The 24,214-nt window shown below is 37.5% G+C and overlaps 1 pseudogene; it reads right to left on the bottom strand.

The window, feature by feature from the left end:
• Positions 1–8,005: 8,005 nt before the first annotated feature.
• Positions 8,006–8,123, bottom strand: LOC120617231 (uncharacterized; annotated as a pseudogene).
• Positions 8,124–24,214: the final 16,091 nt, after the last annotated feature.

Genomic DNA, 24,214 nt, shown 5'->3' with positions numbered 1-24,214 from the left:
GTGGGAATCAGCCCATAATAACCCTGACAGGTTAGTGTCAACTGAATTGACTGTATCTGCATCTACAAGAGATGGTTTCAAACTAAAGAAGACCCAATTAACATGACTAGAAAGTTTTGTTTTGTTTTGTTTTGTTTTATTTCTTCCACTAGAGGGAATAAGTAAAAGAAAATATGAGAGCAGTGTGAAATCAGTTTTAGAAAACAAAGAAAGCTACATGTTTAGTCACATCTGAGTCATAATGAGAATTTGGGCTTTTCTCAATCTATTTCACAGAGAGAAAGTTGAGTAACTGCAGGCTAATATTTTTGGCTGTAATCAATCAACCATGATATAAGCTAAGCAGGAGTGTGCCATGGATTCACGTAGAAGGTGGAAAAGCATGGAACACAGAAATAATCAGCACCCAAAGGTGAAGCAGGGCAAAAAAAAAATTAAAAAAAAAAAAGGAGTAAGAATTGCAAATTGATCCAGATTAGGGCATTTCCATTAGCCTCTTCCGGGATTATCTGGAAATTCTTGAATCCTTGAAGAGGACTAATTGTAAGGAAATGACAGAACTATAATGTAGTCATGAGTGTGTTTTTATTGTTGTGTGTGAAGATGTGTGTATATAACATGCATAAATGCACATACTTATAAAATATTCATTATATATTCCTGAGGTCAGAGAGACAGGTCATAAATTTCATCTACTTCCAGATAATAACAGACCCAAACAGTGATGGGTTCTGGAAGTTGACAATTGAACACTTCCGTCTTTTAAGCAACGAAGACCGACAGTGTAGTACGTAGTTTTTCAAATCACAGCTTTCATTTATTAGTAACGTGACCTTGGGAAAGCTATATAACTTCCTGTGTCTCATTTCCTGATGTGCAAAATCTACCTGTCTACCTATCTACCTATCTACCTATCTACCTATCTACCTAGTAACTACCTCGTAGGGGTGTTATAAGGATTAATGAAGGGACTTACTATCTATCCAGCCCTCAGAATAGTACCTGGAATATGGTGAGCTTCACATAAAGATTTGTTAAATAAAACTAACATGGTAATACACATTAAGGTCATGGTTATAAATTATGTAAATTGAATATTTTATTTTATTTGGATATTTGACCTTTTTGTTGTTTCAAACCAATTGTTTTTATTCTCTTTATCACAGTCAAAAAAGGGGCTAGGGACTAAAATTTCAATTACTATTTTAAAGTTGCCTAAATCAAGTGAGTTAATATAACAACTATAATTAAAATGGAGGTCTTAGGACATTATTAGAAGTGTAGGAATAGCACCAAAATATATAAGATTGTGGAGATATTAAATTAATATTTTTAAAAAGGACACAGAAATATCATTCTTTTATAGGGAAAATACAAAAACATAGTGAGACTTTGAAATTCAAACTACCATAACTTTCTACTAGCTAGGATTTTCCTATTTGATTGAAAATTCAAGTATTTAAAAAGGTAAATTTAAAAAATCCTAGGTATGACTTATAATCAACCATCATTTAGGCCAATCTTCCATCTACTATAATCAATGAAAACTGATAAATTGGGATGATTTATCTGATGCACTATAAGATTTTTAATTAAAAATGGATCTCATTAGGTTTAATATACTGTTTTTAATCACAGGAGTGTAAACTCAAACATTAAAGATTTCAGAGATGGGGAAAAAAAAAAAGAGGATGCCTAACCTTCAGCTAACCAAAAATAAAAATATTTAATTATCCAGAATACCCCATTCTTCCAGCATTCAAGTTTATCCACAGTTCGAATGTTTTACACTGGCAAAATTATTTTCAACTACTTGTAATTTGGTAATGTGCTTGTTAACAAAGAAGAAATTTTTCTGCAACTGGTAATACAAAAAAAAAAAAATAGCCACTAAAGGCCATACTCATAATAAAAGTTCACAAAGAAGTTTAGCAGCTTCGATCTTTTTTGTGGGGAATGAATTTGGTTTTCCGCACAAGCTAACTGAGAACTGAGAAATAGAGAAGGAAATGCAATATAACGGCTACCCACCGAAAGCATTCACCATGACACAGACCAGGACACATGCAAACAGATCATAATGCACACCTGGCTTTAGGGAGCTGGAATCTATGGTTATTCTATTTGTAAGCTTTGAGATTTCCCACAGTTATTTACACAAATAGAGCCTCACATCATTAAATCCTCATCAGGGCTGCCACTCTCCGCCTCTGGCCACACAGAATGTGCTAAGGAAAATGGTATTTCAGAGCTTCATCTTAAGGAGACGGAGAGGTTACAATTTTCCTTCCTGGAGCCCTCTGGCTAGAGGCTGAGAATTTCCAAGACATTCATCTTCAGTTTCTCTCAGTTGTCCTTTGTTCTGAAAGGTCATTGTCCGCTCCTTGGAAGAAGCATCCTGCCAAGCTTCTTCTTTACATATACATATAAATTCTTTTATACTGTTCAAAATAGTGGCAAACTTGAGCATAAATGCTTGGAGAATATTCTTGTTTTAGGCTGGGTTACTACAACAGAATACCATAGACTGGGCGGCTTCAACAACAAACCTTTGTTTCTCACAGTCCTGCAGGCTGAGAGGTCTGAGGTCAAGGTGCTGGCAGATTCGATTCCTGGCGAGGGCCTTCTTGCAGACTGCTGTCTTCTTGCTGTGTCGTCATATGGAGGGGGTGGGGCATGTACTAGCTCTCTCTGGTCCCTTCATATGCACTTAATCTCATATCAGGGTTCCACCGTTATGACCTCATCTAAACCTAACTATCTCCCAAAGACCCTACCTCCTAGTACTGTCATATTGGAGTTAGGGTTTCAACATGAGAAATTTGAGGGGACCCACACATTCAGCCCATAATTTTCCATCTGTCCCTACATGCTATCTCAAAAGGGTTTTTGTAGACAACAGCCACATCATAACTCTCTCTTTGTATCTAATCCTCTGGTCATGCAAAAGGACAGCTTCGAAGTTAAGTAATATTTTCTGATCCTTCTCTTCAGATTATATGATAGAGAAAATCAAATATTAAAATGGGATGGAATAACTTAAATAAGAAGATCAGACTTTGAAATCAGTATGTGTTTGATTTCATATAAAATGCTTAATCTTATTTCCTCCTCTGTCAAATTGAGTAACAATAACACCTACTTCTCAGATTATGCTGTGAATATTAAATGAGATCCAGTTCATCATTCATCCCAGGAATTCTTGAGTGCCTACTCCATGCAGATACTGTTCTAGATACTCAGGATAGCACAGTGAAGAAGACAGCACATTGTCAAAATCTTTGCATCGCTGAGCTTGCGTTCTATTTGGGGAGAGAAACAAATACACACAGAGAACTATGTAAAGAAACAAAAGCAGTGTGAACGGCTAGAGAGTAACAAAGAAGTCCCACTGGGAATAAGGATAGTTGATCAAGACCTCTCTTGGGGGAAAATAATTGAGTGGAGACCTATTAAAGTGACAGAGCAAGTCATGTACATATGTTCAAGAAGAGAATTCTAGACTGAGAGAACAGCAAGTGCAGATTTTATGAGATGGCAACATGCTTGGGGTGCTTGGGGAATAAAGAGGACATACAGTGGCCAATGAGGAGAGTAGGAGGAAATGAGATCTGAGAAATAAGAAGAAAGGACTGGAGGCTAGCATAGAGTAAGCATTCAAAAGGAAGATATTATTAACACATTTCATCTCTGTATTACTGGTGCAGGTTAGGATTAGATGTTTTCCCTTAATACTATTAACAATCTTAAAATGCACACACGCACACACACACACACACACATACACACAGAAGAGATTATGGTCTCATCACTTTTCCACAACACTATCAGCACAGCTATGGGGTTCTCACTGACCCTGGGCTTTCAGTAAGTGGCAACTGCTTTTATTCTATCCAAGGTCTCGTTCATCCTAATGAAGATGCATCATTGGCACTTGCTTCCTGCATGGCTGGGAAAATGCAGTAGAACCAAAAGACCCCATCCAGATGGAGGAGCTTGGTAGAACATCTGCCTTGTGTGTCTGTCACCTCCCTACCTCCTGCTGCTGTGTTAGCTGCCAGCCATTGCAGCAGCTCCTAAGTCAATGCTCCTCTTTTGGTGCCTTCCTGGAGCTTTAACAGATTATCTGCACCACTATTCCCAACAGCACTGTGCCTCCTTTCATAAAACTACAGAAATGTCCTTATGGAAATCTTAGTCCTTTAAAAATCTGCACTATTATTTGATCTCCAAAATTGGATCCATTAAACCATAGTCATGTCTGTAAATTTCATATCAACTGGCATTAGGCAGCTAATTCATTGCATCGATTACACAGATGGCCTATACTGGTCCATCTGACATTGAAGAAATGAGATAGCTAGGAAAAACACATTCATTCATCTCCTCTACCACCACTCTAGTCCAAATCGCTCACATCTCCTGCCTTGATTATTACAAGAGCCTCCTAACTGATCCAATCCAAACTGCCTAGCCCAAAGCATCACTTCCCTGATTATTGCTAATAGTAAATTGCCTCCTAACTAGCCTGTTGCTACTCCAGTTCCTCTTACCCGACTTGATTTTTCACACTGGGACATGTCAAGTGACATTTTTGAAACCAAATTCTGAACATCTATGTTTTGTATAAAACCTTCGTATGGTTCCCCAAAGCTATTAGGATTTATTTGTTAGACACAGTTGAAGATTCCCACTGTCATGCTTACAGCGATGCACAATCTAGCCTTTGCCTAGCTGTTATCTAACAACACTCTCCCCTTGTTTTCCATACTTTAGTCCTATTTGGCCTTTTTTTTTTTTTTTCTATTCTGCCAATATGCTATGGTCCTTTCTGCCTTAGGGATTTTTTCTTTTAATACTATTGCCTCAGACTGGAAATTCCTTCCAACCTCATTTCACTTCACCTACTAAGCTATCACCTTTCATATCCCGACTCAAACACCACTTCCTCAAGGATACCTGTCCTGTGCTCCTCAGACAGGACCACAACTCTCTAATCCTCTCGAATACTCCTCTACTTCTGAAGCTCTTATAGTTTGCTATTACATGTAACTGTGATTATTTTATTAAATATCCATCTTCCTCTGCCAGGCTGAATTCACCAAGAAGTCAGGGCCTTTGTCTGCTTTTCTCACCTCTAAAATCCCAGGACTTTCTGGCTCCAAAGCTAGTGCTCATTCCACTGCTTTCTAGACACATTTATCAGAGAACAAATGACCATTCAGACCTCAAGAGCTCTCAATATGGAGACTGCGTGTACAGGTTTTCTAAACCTATGTGACTTGATTCATTTTATGCAAGAGAAATAACAACAGCAGTATTTTCAAGAATATGCCAGGCAGTGGGATTTACCGGTAAACAAAATGCAAGACCTCTGGCTCCATAAAATTTAGCTATTAGTAAGTAAAGATAATCAATAAGCAATAAATATAATCAGTATATTATATCTTTCATTGGAAGATGATATATGCTATAAAAAAGAAAACAGAGGAGTTGAGAGCATTGGGATAATGGACTGCAATCTTTAATATGTATGTGCCTAACAACAGTGTCAAAATGCATAAGGCAAAAACTAACAGAACTACAAGAAATAGAAGAATTCACTGTTACAGGCAGAGACTTTAACACCTCTCTATCAGAAATGGACAGATCCAGCAAGCAGAAAATCAGTAAGGACATAACTGAACTCAACAGCACTCTCATCAATAACATGGATATAACTGACATCTACAGACTATTTCATCCACATTTTTCTCAAGCTCACATGGAATATTCACTAAGAAAGACCATATCCAGGTTTCTAAAACATATCTTTACAAATTTAAAATAATAGAAAACATAAAATGTATTCTCTCAGACCACAGTGGCATTAAGCTAGAAATCAGTAACAGAAAGATAGCTATAAAATCCCATAATACTTAGAGACTAAACACTATGCTTCGAATTAACACAAGAGTCAACTAAAAAAATCTCAAGATAAATTTTAAAATATTTTGAATGAAATGAGAATAAAAATACAACTTATCAAAATTTGTGAAATGCAGTAAAAGCAGTGCTTAGAGGAAAAGTTATAGTATTAAATTCATATTTAGAAAATTTTTTTAAAAATCTGAAACTAATCATCTTAGTTTCCACCTTCCTAGAAGCTAGAAAAAGAAGAGCAATAATAAAAATTAGAACTAGTATCCTGTGACCTTTCAAAACTGACCTATTAGTTCTAGAAATTTTTTATTTGGTTTGATTTAGTTTTGTTTGTAAATAAATTCCTTGGATTTCACATGTAGAAAAATCACGTTGTCTGCAAATAGAAACAATTTTATTTCTTTTTCAATTCTTATGTCTTTTATTTCTTTTTATTGCCCGTGGCACTGGCTAGGCATTCAAGTAGAATATTGCATTGGAGTGATGACATAGAATATCCTTTCCTTGTTACTTTCTTCATGGGGAAAGCATTCGGTCTCTCCCCATGAAGTGATGTTGGCTATGGCTTTGTTACAGATACACTTTATTAAGTTAAGGAAATGCTCTTTTATTCCTAGTTTTGAGAGAATTATTCTAAGAAATAAATGTTGAATTTTAGCAAATGCTTTTATTTTTGTATTGAGATGATCATATGATTTTTTTTCTTTAAAGTGTTAATTCAGTACATTACCTTGATTTTTAGATATTAGTCAACTTTACATTCTTAGGAGAAAACCTTCTTGATCATGTTGTATTATTCTTTTTATATATTGTAGGATTGATTTTGGTAATATTTTATGGAATTTTTACAATGATATTCACAAGGGATATTGTTTTATCTACTTATTTATTTATTTTTAGTTTCCTTCTCTTGTAATGTCTTTGTCTGGTTTTCATATCAGGATAACGCTGGCTTCATAAAATTAGTTGGGAAGTATTCCCCTCTCTTCTATATTTCTGCAAAAAATTGTATAGAATTTGTGTTAATTCTCCTTTAACTGTTTATCAGTGAAACCACCCAGAACTGGAGATCTCTTTTGCAGAAGATTCTTAACTATAGTAATAGGATTATTCCAGTTACCTGGTTCATCTTCGGTGAGTTTAGTAATTCATATATTTTAAGAAATTAGTATATTTTATCTGTTGTTGAAAGTTGCATTCACATGCATAGAGTTGTTTGTAGGATTTTATTATCTTTTTACTATCTGGGAGGTCTGTGGTGATATCCACTTATTTTACTCCCGATAATGGCAATTTGTGTCTTTTCTCTCTTTTTCTGTTTGATCATCTTATTAACAACATCAGTGTACTTCAGAGACTTTTCAGATTTCCTACAATAAACATTTGTTATTTTATAATTAGAAAGATATTATAATTTTAAATATCATTTGATATTTGCTTGCTTCTTCCTTTAAGTTGCAGATAATAATGCCTACAACATGGGGTTGATAGGTGGATTAAAAGTGACATGCCTATAAAAGTAACGTATGATTTGTACTCACATGTTAGCTATGATGATTATAAGTAAAGGAAGAGAGGTGCGTAAATGAATTAGAAGAATATTGTTATCCAACTTAGGAATAGATGGCAATTTCTGTATTATGATTTTGATGGCTCAAGAGAAGAACCTAAACTTTAAAACATTGTTTCCCACATTTAGAATAAGGTTGTCCACAATTAGACATGTGACATTCATTTATTTAAAAAATGTAGTCACTTCTGAAAATGATTAATCATAACTAAAAATTCAAAGTCCCTATAAATAAATAGGCAATTATCTCATTATTTCTGAAACATCCAATACATTTCTTTGAAGACCAGTCACCTAAACTAAATCCTACAATATAGTCAACTGATTCATATTATTTAGGTCCTCAGGTAGATTATCTGTGGCCTTAGAACATGCTGACTTATGTGTCCTATGTTTCAAATTAATAAAAATTAAAAAAAACAACAACTAATATAAAACTGTTCTGAAAAGGAATAGGTCGGATTATGTACATTTATTTTATTTTTTATTTTATTTATTTATTTATTTATTTAACACCTACAGCACCTGGTATTCCTAGGTGGTCTCCCATCCAAGTACTAACTAGGCCCAACCCTGCTTAGCTTCCAAGATCAGACGAGATTGGCACGTTCAAGGTGGCATGGCCATAGACAGATTATGTACTTTTAAACCTCACCATTTGTATTAGCATAGTTTAGGGGCAAATGGGAGGGCAGGGAGAGGAAATTGTATCTTCTTTTAAAGCACATAAGGTGAGCTGTTATAAACACTCTAACCCCCAAAACGCCTTGCTAAATTCCCTCCTTCTGAAGCCCAGAAACACACTACCTGTCATTTGGAAGATGCCACTCTATAAAGAAATGATCTCCTAAATACAGAGTTCTCAGGGCCCCATGAATTAGCAGGCAGGAAAGAGGTGAGAGAAATGATAAGATGAGAATTTCTCCAATTGTAGGAGAAAGAAGAAATTAGATGAAGCCAACACATTCAGCCATGATTTATGCAATAACCAAGTACTAACTCTTAAGCCAACAGCGTACTTCCAGACTATATGCAAGTACCAAATTATCATAAATTAAGCCCAGGCAAAAATAAGGCCATAAAATGGACATTTTACAGTGGCTATTGACTATGATATCCAGTTTGCATTAAATCTTCTGAAACATTGTTACTTTGTCAACTGAATTAGTAATTGGTGTCTTCTTGGGAGGGAAATATAAAATGCTTCAAACTCCATATATATTATTCACCACAATTAAAGTTGCTCGCAATAAGAAGCTGCTGTCTATATGCATCAGACTAATTATTTTGTGCTTTTTTATTAAGATAATGGGACTCTGCTGCCAGTGGGCAAATCCTGATCATACATTATATCACACTTTCTAGCAATTTTTGATGAAAACTACAGGTGGAGACAGATTATAACAGGAACAGCTAATTGAAATTCATCTCCATTTTGCTTCAGATGGAAGACATGCTGCTTGAGCCCTAAAACATATTCAATTTCATTCAAATTAGATGCAGATTTTTCAGGCAAAACTAAATTCAAAAAATATACATATCAAAGGTCCTAGAAGAGAAAGAGGAATACCATAAATGTTGACCACTCGAGTTTATTAGGCTACTGCTTTCCAAGGTAGGGACAGAGAACTGAATTCCTGCTAAGGTCATTATCTTTGCTAGACCAGATTCATTGGAAGTTAGTCGCACCAACGCTCCACAAAGAGCATGAAAAATACTGTTTCATCCTTTAATAAATTTACCTAATATCGCAGTCAGGTCTCTTCATCTGTGCGCAGGTCCCCAGTGTTTCCTTCTGTGTCCAGCCCCTGGCACTGTCCCCTATGGCAGAACATTGAGATTTTTCATTGAAACATTGAGTAGGAAGCTGTCACATCCCTGGACCAAAAATATTTTATATACAAACACACTCGTGCACATATGTATACAAACACACACACATACATTCTTACACACACTGACATACATTCATATATATGCGCATATACATGTTTATATGTTATATATGTATGTGTGTTTATTTTATGTGTGTATATGATATGTATACCCCCTTCTTTGACTGTAAACCAAAACATCCCTCAGTGGCAATAAGGCTGACAAAGTGCTTAGCAAGGTATAAGATAAGTATTCAGTAAAATATTATTTAAAATGGGAAATTTATGAGTTATTTTTGCTAAATGCTAGACAATTACTTCTTACGAACAATTGATTTATTCATTAATCCACTCATTCAGTTAACCGATATTTGGTGAATACCAACTATGTGCCATGTACTAAAACAGGTGCCAGAGAAAGAGCAGTGAACTCAAGAGTCAGCCTTCAAGAAGCTTTCCTTCTTGTGGGGAAGAGACAAACAGGTAAATATATCAGATGGTGATATGTGCTAGGAAGAAAAATAACAAGATGCAGTGAAAAGGAGTGATGGTGGGTGCTATATATATGGTGGTATTTTAAGAGCCCTGAATGAAATGAGAGAGTAAGCCAGGAAGATAACTGGAAGAAGAGCCTTCTAGGCAGAGGAAATGGCATATGCAAAGGCTGAGAAGCAGGAGCATGCTGCGGCTGGAATATAATGAGAGAAGGGGAGAGTAAAAGATGAGTGAGGTCAGAGAAAGAACAGAGGAAAAGATAACGTTCAGCCTTATAAGCTTTCACAGCGGCTTCAGCTTTTACTCTGAGTGAGATGAAAGCCATTGGAGGGATTTGAACAGAGAAGCTGCATAATCTGACATTTTTGGGGAGCTTTTTCTGTTTGCTCTGTAGAAAAGATGGAAGAGAGAAGGCGAGAAGCAGGAAGATCAGATAGGAGGTGACTACACTAACCCAGAGGAGAGATGCTGGCAACTTGAACGAGAGCACAGCCAGATTCTGGATATATTTTGAAAATAGAGACTACTGGAGTTGCTGATAGATGTATGCAGAGTGGGGAGGGGGAGGGGAAATGAATCAAAGTTTACTCCAAGATTTCTACCTAAACAAGTAGAACTGAGTTGTATGTAAAATGCCTAGAGTGCAGCAGATGCTAAAAGATGCTAGCAGTCAATATGCATATTAGTCCCTTGGTGTTGGACCAGTGACTGTCCTTTTTACCAAGCACAGGTAGCCTAATGAACAGCTATAATGGAAGACGTTGTCTTCAAGCTGTTAGCTTCTATCATGAAGGAGGACTCTAAATGCCAATAACTTCTTTGCTGGAAGAGGGAGCTGGTATCTTAATACAGAAACTACTGATAAATCTCCAGGGATTATACAGATGATTTCTATAAAGTTGTTTTTGTTGTTGTTGTTGTTGTTGTTGTTGTTTTAATGCTGTATTTTAAGATGGTCTAAAATTTTCACAGGCAACATATTTAAATCAAAAGTAATGCAATCCTTCTCATTTGAGTTATGATTATAAATGACTATCAAATGTATGTTTTAAATACAATGAAAGCAATACGTAATATAAAGCCAAAACAAAGCAATGCAGCTGAACGCAGTCTTTTAAGAAGTATAGCAATATGGTTTCTTTGAGGAGAAATGTTTAGAATACTATATTGGTTACAAATATAAATAGCTTCATGGAATGTATAAATAAGTTCATAGACTACAAAATGATAGATCCATAATCACTTAATAAGAGACAATTGAGTATTCTACGGGTACATTAAAATATAAAGTTGACAACCAGGCAGACAATTATGATCTTCCAAAATATTCTCCTTGCAGCCCTTTTCAGAGACAGAATATAAACTGGCTGAACAGGAAGAGAATTCTGAAGATCTCACCCCTTCACTTTAAGACTTTCCAGTTTCTATGATAAAATCATGGAGGTGATTTTACACCAAGAAAAGAAGCATTTCTGTAGAACAAAACATATCCATATCTTTGCCATCCACAAATTGGTGCATAAATGTGCAACTAGAAAATGTTATCTATGCTAGCGTCTGCTAGATATTCTCTATCCACCCTTCCGGTCTCTCTCCAGCCTTATCCATCCTGTTTTGTGTCTCAGGAGTCTGGCTTTTAAAGACTGCATCACCTGGACTTTCTGGTCTTTTGGATTTGGTCAATGGAAACAACAGAAAAAGATCAAAGGGCAAAAAAGACAGAGGTTTTTCCCCCTACTGGACTATGGGTTGACAATGGCTGGCTGTAGTTCCTGTCCAGGAGTCCTCTCTTACACTTACAAGTCTCACGAGGTTCCAATGATTACTCCCTCCCCTTGCACCTGTTTCCCATTATTGCTAGTTGTGGGTACCTCACGATCCCTTAATATTTCCCTTAAGTATGCCCATACGTTTTTAAACAAGCCATTATTAAAATATCTTTAATAACCTGTTTGAGTTTACTATTTCCTGTTCTTTGACTAATATACAATGTTTCCCAAACTTGCTTCATAATCATTTATAGAAACATACATTCTCAGATTCTACTCAAGACTTAATGAATCAGAGTCTCTATGCTTGGAGCTAAAGAACATGTAACTAATAAACAACCCAGGTGATTCTGATGTAGCCAACCTGGCAACCATCCCCAGATCAGCATTTGAGAACCACTGCTCTGCACACTCTGCCATGCCAAAATAAAGCATTTGAAAACAAACATGATGCTTCCAGAATACAACCCCAGCTACACTTCTCTCTAATACCACAGTGACCAGTACTCAGAAAAAGAAGTGGATTTTCCATGGGGACATCCAAAGCCAAGGAAAACAAGCATACAATCTGTAGTGATAGAAGAAGCTGCTGAGCACATTAAGTAAATGCTCAAATACCCCTTTCACGTTTGATTAGCTCCTCAATTGAAAATCACTTTTCAACCATTTTCCAGGAAATGAAATCCATATCCACCTCCATCTGATGCCAAAATTAACAAAGTAGAAAATACTGACCAGCTTAGACTCAACCAGCTTCAACTTAGAGTGGGCACTAGGGCACCCAGGGCCTTTCAGCCCTGGGGAAATGAAGCCCGTTTATTCCTGAAGACCATGAGCCTCTGGTAGGAGCAGCAGATAAACAGAATCAAGAGCCCAACCTGCTCCAGTCTCTGAGGATCTACTCTCCATTTCCAAAGCTGAAGGCATCAGGAGATGGGCTAAGCTGACCATCTGTTCTTCTCTCTGATAATATGTAATTAAGTAATTTATTTATTCAGCACTTGAACCCCCTCCTCTCACCTCCCATTAGTCAGGGATGATTATGCCAGACCCAGCTGTAGGTAGCATATTGCATACTTGGGCAAGCACTGTGCTACAAAGCACTCTGCTAGGCCCCTGGCTATGGCCACCTCTCAGACCCAAGCACAGGAGTGACTGTGTAAGCTTTCTGCTCTGCTGGCTTCGCTTTCTTCCTCAACGATTAGGTGGCACTTTCCGGCTGTGCGATAAACCATTTACTATGCATATTTAATTCATTTGTTCAAAGATGAATTTGCCCACATCCTCTGATCACTTCCACAAGGCCAGCTTACTGGCTAGGCAGCACCAATGGATTTTTCCCATCTGGCAAATTTTATCTAAGATATAAACAAACACACATGTACACAAAGCCTGATACATGACTAGAGAGCAATGGAATTGATTCTATTAGCCTCCAGCAAAACTTAGAGTAGAAACTATGATAACATATAGCATATGTGATGTTTTGTATATTACACGTTATGTGCTGCATATTACATGTTATTGTGGCCTGACCAACAAATATTTCCCTTTTTCTGAGAATGGTTTTTTAACATTTTAAAGGAGAACTATCACCCCTTATTCTATGTCTTTGCAGTTTCAGTGGGGTTGGCTCAACCTAGGATCGGGCTGATGATGTTGGCCAGCCCAATAAATGCAAATTCTAGAAATCACTGAAATTTTGGAAAAAATGAAGCTTTTTCCACTGAAGTCTAGATTATCAGCCTAGATGGCTGATAATCATCTTGCCATCTCATCTTTAGCTTGGTGAATAAAATTAATCAAAAAGAACCAAAACTGAGAGATGGAGAGACCAAGTCCTGAGCAACCTAGTTACCATTTGAATATCTGTACCCTGCCAAAGCTAAATGTATCCCTGGACTTCTCTATTACCTGAACCAATAAACTCCTGTCAATGCTTAAGTCTCTCAGTTATTTTTTGACATTTGAAAATATAAAAATTTGATTAAGATACTTCCCATATTTTATACGTGATAGGTCACTGTAAAACCTCAAGACCATTCTGGCATGAATTGAACTAAATTCACCTGACTTTAGCCCATGCATTGTACAAGTGGGATATAAGCAAATATAAGCCAGACAACAAAAGGCACTTCCAAACAATAATTCCCAGACCATAAAATGCTTGCGAATAAGAGCTAAAGGTTATTATAGTACAACCTAATGACTAATGACATCAGTTCCCTAATGCTGACACTTGCCCAAGATGCTGTAGAGAGTGTTCTTAGAACAAAGAAGATATTAATTTGATGTCTACAAAGATTGCTCTGGTAGGCTGAACAATGAACCCCAAAAGATATATACATCCCAATCTCTGGAACCTGTGACTGTTAACTTACTTTCCAATATATATGTATATATATTTTTTTTTGAAGGTATGATTAAGCTAAGGATCTAGAGATGGCAAGATTATCCTGGATTATCTAGATGTGTCCTAAATGTAATCACAAGTATCCTTATGAGCGGGAGACAGAAGGAGACTTGACTACATACAGAAGAAGAGAAGGCAATATGACCATGGAGGCAGAGATGTGAGTGATATAGCCGCAAGACAATGAATGTTAGCAGCTACCAAAAGCTGGAAGAGGCAAGAAACTGCTCTTCCTGAGAGCTTCCAGAAAGAGTGTGGCCCTGCTGACACCTTGATTTTGGCCCACTGAAACTGATATAAGACTCCTGGCAACCAGAACAGTGAGAGAATAAATCTCCCTTGTTTTAAAACAACGAGTTAGTAGTAGTTTGTTATAGCAGCCTTAGGAAATGAATATAGGCACTCACAACTCCAGTGTTCTATGAGTTTTTGATTCTTGACACCCTTTTATATCCTGATAATATCATTAGTAAACATTTGTTCAGAGCTTATTATGTGTCCTACACCGTTCCAACAATTTACATGTATTATACCATTTAAATTTCACATTGATCTTATGACATAAGTAGCATTAATATGGCATTTTTCAGATAGGTAAACAGAGGCTCAGGGAGGTTAAATAACTTCTTCATGGTCACAATGCTAAAAAGTAGTAAAGTCAGGAGGTGAACTCAAGGAATTTGATTCTAAAGCCTGATATCTTAACTACTATAGATAATATATTATCTGTCTGTCTGATACCTCCTAATGATGAAGAAAGGACAAAGGCACCTCCCATTTGTAAGGTGGACTATTTTTACACATGTAAATGCCTCTATGCAGCAAGAGGTCTTCCTAAAATCAAGCCAAAATTTATCTCTTTCTAATAACTGTGTGGTTGTGAAGCCCTCTGAAGACACAAAGAATAAAACTAATTGCTCTTCCACAGCACAATCATCACACCTCCTCGAGGTTTCTTGAGATGTAAGTGAAACAGCTCTTTCAGTGACTTGGTGAGCGACGTGCTCACTGGCACGGAGAGGTAACAGGAGGCTGTCCAGTTCCACATTCCTGTTGTGGAGAGTCAGGGAGAGACTTCTCTAAAAATTCTTAACCAGAAGCCTCTCTGCCCATGAGTTTGGGGTTTATTTTACGCTGTCCATACAAGGTCCTGTATTTCTAAGGCAAGAAATTAACATAAAAATTCATCCTGGAATACGTGGCAGAGAAAATGAGAAACTTGTCTAGATGGAGAAAGACACAGTCCAACCACAAGGGAATCCCATAGACAAAGCCCCACATGCAAAACAAAATTGTAAAACTCAAAAAGGAAAACCTAATATTCATAATAAATCAACAGATAAACAGAAGGACCAGACCTCCTAAAACTGTCAGATAACAAAATAGTCAAGCAATATCTTTTAAAGAAAAAGAATGTTAACAATGATAAAAAGTTGCATGCAACTTCTTCCTGTAAAAAGTATATAAGCTAGTAGAGGAGATAAAACCTAAGAGCAAAACAAGACAGAGATTATGATGCCTCTGCACACTTATAAGAATGGCCCAAATCCAGAATACTGACAGCACTAAATGCTGGCGAGGATATGGAGCTACAGGAACTCCCACTCATTGCTGGTGAGAATGCAAAATGGTACAGCCACGTTGGACGACAGTTTGGTGATTTCTTACAATACTAAACATACTTTTACCATATGATCCAGCAGTCGCACTCCTTGGTATTTACCCAAAGGAACTGAAAACTCACGTCCACACAAAGACCTGCAGAGACATTTATAGCAGCTTTATTCACAATTGCCGAAATTATTCAGCGTCAGAAAGAAATGAGCTATCAAGACATGAAAAGACATGGAGAAACCTTACATGCATATTGCTAAATGAAAGAAGCCAAACTAAAGAGACTGCATATTGTATGATATCAACTCTATGACATTTTGAAAAAGGCAAAGCTACAGAGTCGGTGAAAAGATCATTGGTGGACAGGGGTTGGGGTGGGCAAGGAGAGATGAATAGGCAGAACACAGATTTTTAGGGTAGTAAAATATTCTGCATATCAGAATGATGGATACATATTTCCATACATTTGTTCAAACTCATAGAATGTACAATATCAAGAGTGAACCCTAAGGACTCTGGGTGATTATGATGTGTCTGTGTAGGCTCATCCATTGTAACAAGCGTACCACTCTGGTGGGGAAAGTTTATAATCAGGGGTCTGTTCATGTGTGGGGAGAAAGGGTATATTGGAAATCTCTATACCTTCTCCCCAATTTTGCTGTGAACCTCAAACTGCTCTTAACAAAGAAGTCTTAATAAAAAAAAAAAATCATAATAAAGGTGACCAGCAGGAAGAAAAAGAAAAGATAAAACATGATGAATGCCCTGGCAGAAGTAAAAGCAAAACACAGGGAAAACACTGAGATCACATGTGATCAGGCAAGTGTTACTTGGCTGTGTTTTGTATAAACCTTCAGGGTACTTTTCCATGTGTTTTCATCTTCCTCATCCTCACTTCCATCTACACCAATACAATGGGGTGGAGACACTAAAGTTACGGCTTCACTTAAGGAATTAAAAAAATCACCCATCTTCACAGATCTACTTGCTGTATATTCAGCCATGTTCTCTACAAAGAGAAACAGCAGCTATTGCTGGTGTTTAAAGATGGGCTATCATATCTAGCTGTGGAACAACATTTAAAAGACTCTACTTTAGATCTGAGTACACCTGGTGGGGAGAGAGAGGGAGGCCAATTTTTAAAAACAATCTCACTTGTCTAGTGGGACTCACGCTTCATCTCCAACACAAATGTGCTATTAAGTGAATCTAAAATAACGGATACAAATCTCTCCACTGAGCCAGTGGGAAATTCCAACCTTTATGAGTTGGGAAGTGCTAAACCAGCAACCTTTTAGAAAAGAGTATCTATCTTTTTGAGCTGTTTCTGGGGAATTGCATATAAAGCATTCTGAAAACAAAAATATTTCCTTATTTTTCTAGGATTTGTTTTGCCAGCTTGATACGAGGTTGCCCAGGACAGATATTGTCAGGGCTCGAAGTGTTTTCAGAATTATATTCACAGTTAAAATGTTTTCCAATATGGTGTTTGAACATCAAAACCCAAACAGCCCTTGAGGAGATAAAAAAAAAAAAAAGCATTCTCTAATTTTTTAGTCCCTATAAAATGTCTAAAAGAATTTATTTTCTCTACCAACATTCCTATCACTTAATAATTTGACAGTTCTTTCTGAAAAATATCTTTAGGAGATTTACATTTAGAAGAACTACACACAACATTTTGATTGACTATAGTAAGCCACAAAGTGACACATTCTGATTGATTTTAGACAGGAAAGAAAAACCATATGCTAAATGTTGCCATCTTCTTATGGATGGGAAGAATAATTATTGGTCAGGTCCCAAGGGTTTCAAAATGGTTAAACACCCAAGCTTCATTTTCTAGTTAAATCTTTGAGTCATTCTTTTGATGATTAATTCAGCTTTGCAAAAGATACTCTTTTGGCAACTTACTTAGAATGAGAAGTCAATGACTAAATCTTAATTTACTTTACTGGGCTTATATTTTGACACAACTGTCAAAAGATAACTCAGGTTTTTTTTTTTGTTTTTTTTTTTAAGTAAAGATTAACTTATACATGATAAATCCAAAAAAGACTACTAAAGGGGAGTTAAGATGTTTGGAGCAGATCCCTAATTTTGGGGGGCTCTTATAGACTGAATGTTTGTGTCCCCTCAAAATTCACAGTTTGTATTTTGCTCATCATGGAATTTTGTGCATTAACTTTTATTTTTTAAAAATACTGCATCGAAGTGTTATTTATCGGAATTACTGAGATTTTTAGGCATGACCTTGAATTTTGTACCTTGGGTTGCACTCGCCTCACCCTAGTTCAACCCCTGTTACCAAAGCTATGTGACCCCTGAATTTGAGACATGGTCAAGGGATCTTAAACCGGCAGCCTCAAAACTACATCTGGACTATGTTTAGTGCTTAATTTGAATGCTTTTAAGCAAGAAATGTACTCCACATGTTGTCACTGTCTCATCACTCTCTATTAATTAAAATATGGCCCTGCTCCTGAACCTTTGGGCCTGACTCTGGCCTAGTGGGTGGGACTGAGACTGAGAATGTGTCACCTGGGGACCCTGTGAGGCCACCATATTCTGCACATGCAGGAAGATGCCAGAAAGGCCCAATTGCAGAGCGAAAAGTGCAGCAGATGTACAGAGAGGAGCAAAAGAGAGACCTCTAAGGGACATAAGAGTGAAACATGACTGTGCTGACATTGAACTTCCTGTTCCTGTCACCAATTCTACCTTTAGTCCAAATGGAACACCCACTCACTTCTCAGGAACTTTTCCCCCACCACCCTGGGCTGGGCTTCTGATACATGGAAACTAACAATCCTAACCAAGTCTCCCCCACAGGAAAAAACATTGTCCTTTCTTACCTTTTATTTACTGTAAAGTGAGTAGATAAGTAATTCACCAAGTCAGTTCTATTCTGCACAGAATCCCCAACCTGTACAAACAGCAGCCATTTGAAAGTTGGAATGATCTTTCACTCTACAGCCTTTGTTGTGTAGTTCATAACCCAGGCTGTGCCTCAGATATAGTTAACACGCAAAAAACTGGTAAGCACAGAAAGGCTGGATGAAGACTGCCTCTGGGAACTATAAAGAACGCTGCCCAGGCCCATGCTGTGACTTACTGTTGTTATAATTATTCAGAATCAATTTTAACCAGGAAACAACACACCCATTTAAATAAAATGAAAATAAAACACCAGGAAGAAAACCAAAGTTTGTTTCCAAGCAAAACTGAAGATTTCTACCTTTACAAAGAAAATCTAATTCTGCCAACATTTAGTACATTTTACATTTAATTTTGCTCTGATTTATGACTGAATCTCCTGGGTACCAATGGTATATAAAAAACCATTAACTCTGTGGAGGCAATTGTTAGTTTTTATAATAAAAAATGCATACTGCTTATATCATTATTGCTTAGGAAATTAGGGAACACAGCTTCTAATATCCTGTGTGTGGACTACTGTAGCAAACCACTTAACTTGCAATAATAGAGTATTGACTGGGTACAGTGATCTGTGAGACACAGTCACAGTCAGATTAAGCTGCCATCACACTGTGCTCGATAGAGCCTCTCTTATAATACATTTACTCCACCTTAGCCAAAGAATTCCAAACAGATTAGCTATAAAAAAGTCTAAGAGGCTCTTCCTGTAAAGTATATATTATTTTCCTCTTTTCACTTTGTTTTCAAATAATTAAAATACTGACTTTTTTTCCCCTCCTACCTACAAAATCTTTAGGACTTTGTAATACTGAGCCCTGGGCTTAAGCGATATCTGAATTAAGAGGAGGTGTTTCTGAGGCTAATTTTATGTTAAAATTAATCACCAAAGATAATCACCATCCAAAAAACATGGGTTATCATTCACAGGTCTTAAAAGTATGACGGAATAAATTTAAGAGTTTTAAAACGCCTTTTAAGTGAGCTACACTAGCCCAACGGTGTCAAAGCCTACAAGTGCACATGCTCTCTCTGAATGGAGCCTGCAGCCTGCATCCCTTTCCTTCTCCTTCTCCTTCTCCTTCCTTCCGCCTCCTCCTCCTCTCCTCTCTCTCTCTTACTCTCACTCACTCACACATAGGCTTTTCATTATTCTCTAGTTAATCTACTGAAGCGACCCAGCATATTGCACAGTGACAGGATATGATATCTTCTGGTCCCTGTCATTATTCTTTAATGGACACTGAAACATTTAGTCTGAAGCCTTTCCTTTGCATCTCATGCTGAAGCCTATTAGCATTATGGACAGATACTAAGCATTTGTGCCAGATGAGCCTAAATAATGAGAAAGAAGAGACACGACCTTGAAAATGCAGCCCCCATTACAGGCCACTGGAGGAAAAGCCTCAGTGAGCATACCTTTGGAAACAAACAAACAAACAAAAAAGCCCATTATACCCCCTAAATACTTCCCCTGTTTTATCATTATTAGTGTTACTCCTTCGACTTAAGGAATTACTTACCAATGATAATTACAAAAATACGAGTCTTTGGAGCATACTGTTGGGGGGAAACCCTTCATGAGTCTCTCACATTGCAGCAAGTCTTCTGAGAAGAAGCAGAGTTTTTTCTAGACTATCTTGTCAAGAAAGTCTGAATAGCAAACAGACTTGGAAGGTAGATAGAGTGTCCACCTCTGGGTCAGAGGGCAGATTTGTTTCCTGACCAGTAAAAGAAAGATAATATCACTCTCTGAGGCAAAGGTTGGTCAGGTTTGCTAGCAGCCTCTTAAAAAATTTAAGTTTCCTAAACTCAGGGTTCCTCACCTGTGACACAAAACCATTGGATGCAGAACATTTCCCTGGGGCCTCTTCTACATCATCTTATGGACATGGGGGACAAGAGGAACCAATGCAATCATGCTGTCTGTTGATCTATAAATAATGAAGCCCTTTGAACCCTGGAGTCTAGGTATCCAGAAGTCTCATGTTTTCAGTGAGCATCCATGAAACTGTCACAGGATGACTTCTTAGCCTACAAAGAGGGGAAAATTCCAGACCTTTACAGTTCTGGATTCTCACCAAACTTAATGAATTAAAATGTACCTTGAATATAACCAACTCTTCCCTCTAGGAATAACAGATTGCTTGAGTCCTATATTTCAATTGTTTTAAGGGGTCTGAATCCATCCCCAGTCACTGTTGTTCCCAAGAGAGTGCTTTGTCCATGCCCATGAACCAATGTGTCAGCTATGCCATGCTTCCCCCTATCCCATACAAAACTGCCAGATTCTCTCTCCCTCTCCTGTACTGACTACCTCTCTAGGTGTTTCGAGCTTCCCTCCGACAACTGCTGACCACATGTGTCCTATGAGTGCCAGTATCCAAGCACAGTCTCCATAAAATCCTCCAAGAGGCCAATCCCAAAGGTGCCCAGTGCTAAGAGATGTCCCTCACTTCCATTCTGTGCCATACTCTGACACCGAGGCCCTGAAACATCATCGCTTGGGCACAAAGTCCCTAAAGTCTCTCATAGGAAAGAACAATTATAGGGACTCTGACCATTGTCTCATCTAATGATTAACTCAAACCCATCCCATTGTATAAGTCAAGAAAGACAAAACCAACCCCTCATCATTTTTGTCTCTCTTCCTCTTTGTAACTTTTATTGTAAGAAAACTTCTCCCTTTCATTCAAACTAACAATCCAAAGTTTTTTATATCGAAGGATATAGATAGATTTGGGGGAAATGTCTAAACCTTCCATTCATCCTGTTAATGGTCCTATTACAAATCTTTTTAGTTTATAAGGATATTTGCCAACCAAGGAGTAGAGAATTATACCAAAGAAAATAGAACATAAGTTAGATAAATACTGTAGAAGAAAACAGAGACAAAACAAGATGAAAAGAAGTAGACTAGATTTTAAAGATATATAGGAAGTAAGCACGTAGGCACTGAACACGTTCCTGGCATAAAGGATAAGATCGTCAAGGTCATTTTCAACCTTGAGCACCTCTATCTATGGCAAAAGTTCTTTGCACATGTACCCCAGACTTTGAAATTGGTCATGCTTTTACCTAGGTGGCAATCAATGTGTTTGTACATTTAAATATGCTAACTGATAATTATGAAAAGCAGTACGTGAAAATATGGGGAAACTTGAGTAATTGCTCAATGTGAAGCTAACCGAATACTCAATCTTTCATTTTTCTGTCTTCATCCTCCAAAAAAGAAGAAAATGTAGACTTGCAAGGGAACAAGAAAACCATCTGGATCAGAACGCCTCCCAAATTTCGCATTCCGTCCTGCCATCCAAACAAGGATTTAGAAGTGCTTTTCCTAAACCAATAATTGAGTAGTGTCTGCCAATTTCTCCTAGAACTTGGCTTTTCTTAATAAGCCATTCCACTGCCTTTATCCCTTTTGTTCTTTGTGATGAAAATAAGAGAAACTGGATGAATTGTACACAATCGCCAGGGATATAATGGAAGTAAAAGGTGTGCAATAAACTGTAAAAATACGGCTTTTAAAGTCACAGGCTTTTCTGAGAAATATTCACAAATTAAAATAAAACACACACACACACACACACATACACACACATCCCATCTAGAAAGCTGACAGTTTTCCATAGATTTGTCCACAAACCAGTAATGCTCAAAATTTTTACTAACCTAGAAATTGTTTAGCTTTGACAGAAATGACTCAACTAGCAAGGCCTATATTTCTATAGGGAAAGTGATAAATACATAAAATGTAGCCAGGCCCAATTTTTGCTTCAAAATCAAAGGAAGTAAGTTACTTCCAGAGAAGAATAAACTGACTTCTAACATAACTTAGCAGAGATTTCCTTGACAGAAGTTTCTCAAGAAGACTATACCATCACCCAGACCTCTGGATTTTCCAATGCCATGGCCCATTTCCGTAACTCCAAGTTTGATCCCAGTTTGACCACTGAAGCAATGTTCAGACTGTGCATGGTTTGAGAAGATCTAAGAATAAAAAAAAATTCCATCAAATCTGAAAGAGCAGCTTTGAGAAAATGTCTCAGCTTTGTGAAAGGGATTCTCTCAAGGCTGAATCTACTCTCTGGGAGTAAGTTAAACTCTCTGGGAGTAAGTTATACTCTCTGGAAGCGCTCAGTGCTCTGCTGGGTCGTGTATCACGGGGCCAGCAGCACAGGTCGGGTGGAGGCCAGTCTATGTTTCAAATCCCAGCTCTGTCATTATTGCCCAGGTGACCTTAGGAAAGTAATAAGATATTCCTTAAGCCCAATTTCTGCATCTCTAAAATAGAGATCATACTACTACCATACATGTCCTCCATAAAATAAAACTTTAATGATCAACTACAACATATGAAATAGAACCTGGCTGTATAGCCAAATTGTCACAGATCTCAAATGACTTTAACGCCAGGAGAAAGAAAAGCATGATGATGGAATCACAATTATATTTATTGCTGTGATATACAAAAATCTCTGCAGAAGAAAAAAGAAGGCTTAAAGAAAATAAAAATTATTTGAGGCTTCTTCCACAAGTATCTGTCTTACTTCTCCAATCCCTAGAGGATGTTGAGGCTTCAATTCTTCCTATGAACAGGAGCTGACAGTAATGAATTGGAAAAGGATGCTCAAAGCAGCAGCTGTGGGTCATGTAATCAGCACTGGCCGAGAAGCCCTAAAACCTCGCCCTGACTCTGCCGCTGACTGGCTATGCCTGCGACACTTACTTAACCTGAGAACCCAAATCCCGAATTGTAAAATGAGAGATTCAAATAGCATAGGTTCTAGAAGGTTCACTGGAGCAAATGAAAACATTCTAATTTTCCACAATTCTACTAAATTGAACACACAGATGATCCCCAAAAGACTGCAACTTAAGTTACCCTTTCCTTGAAGAAATTGAGCTTGCATTATAGGAAGCTCATGCCTTGTTTGGTAATGAACATCCAGAGCCACTAGGCTGGACAACCAGGTGACCCACATTTCTGTATAAATGCTTCTACCAGTGCCAAGGGCTACATGTGGCCTGGAACTAGAAAAAAAAAAGAGATTAAACTGAAGGCGCAAACACCTGCCTCAAAGCCTGTAGGGAGCTCTAACCATTCTGACAAGCCATTTGTGGTAATTGTCCTGTCTTATCCAATAAACTAGCTATTCAAGCACTGAGAGGTTGATGCCTCCTGTCAGTTGACCATAATTCCAATCACCACCATTGCACATATATGTTTTATTTGCATCACACCTGTACAACCAGAGACCAGAAGAGGCCAATTAAACTATGATTAGCACATATGCCACCTAAATCTGACAAACGGCTGTTCTCAGTGAAATCAAAGAATTGCGTTAGGTTAGGCCAGATGACCACTTAGGTATGGGAGGGCGTACACAAGGACATTGAGAATATGAGACATACAGAAATAGGTCTAAAAGAATAGAGTTTGTTAGTTACATTTCCCATTGCTACTGATAGACAAAATTTGATAGTACACGTTCAGACAAAGGAGGGCATTCCATTTTAAACCCTTGTTAGTAAGTAAAGTGGCAAAAGAATAGGATCCTGTGGCTTGACTTAAACAAGTACATCAATTGCTGGAACATCTGGACATTAGCATTTG

Source organism: Pteropus medius, unplaced genomic scaffold (assembly GCF_902729225.1).
Source record: "Pteropus medius unplaced genomic scaffold, Ma_sr-lr_union100, whole genome shotgun sequence".
Lineage (NCBI taxonomy): Eukaryota > Metazoa > Chordata > Mammalia > Chiroptera > Pteropodidae > Pteropus > Pteropus medius.
This window is presented reverse-complemented; position numbering and strand designations above follow the sequence as displayed.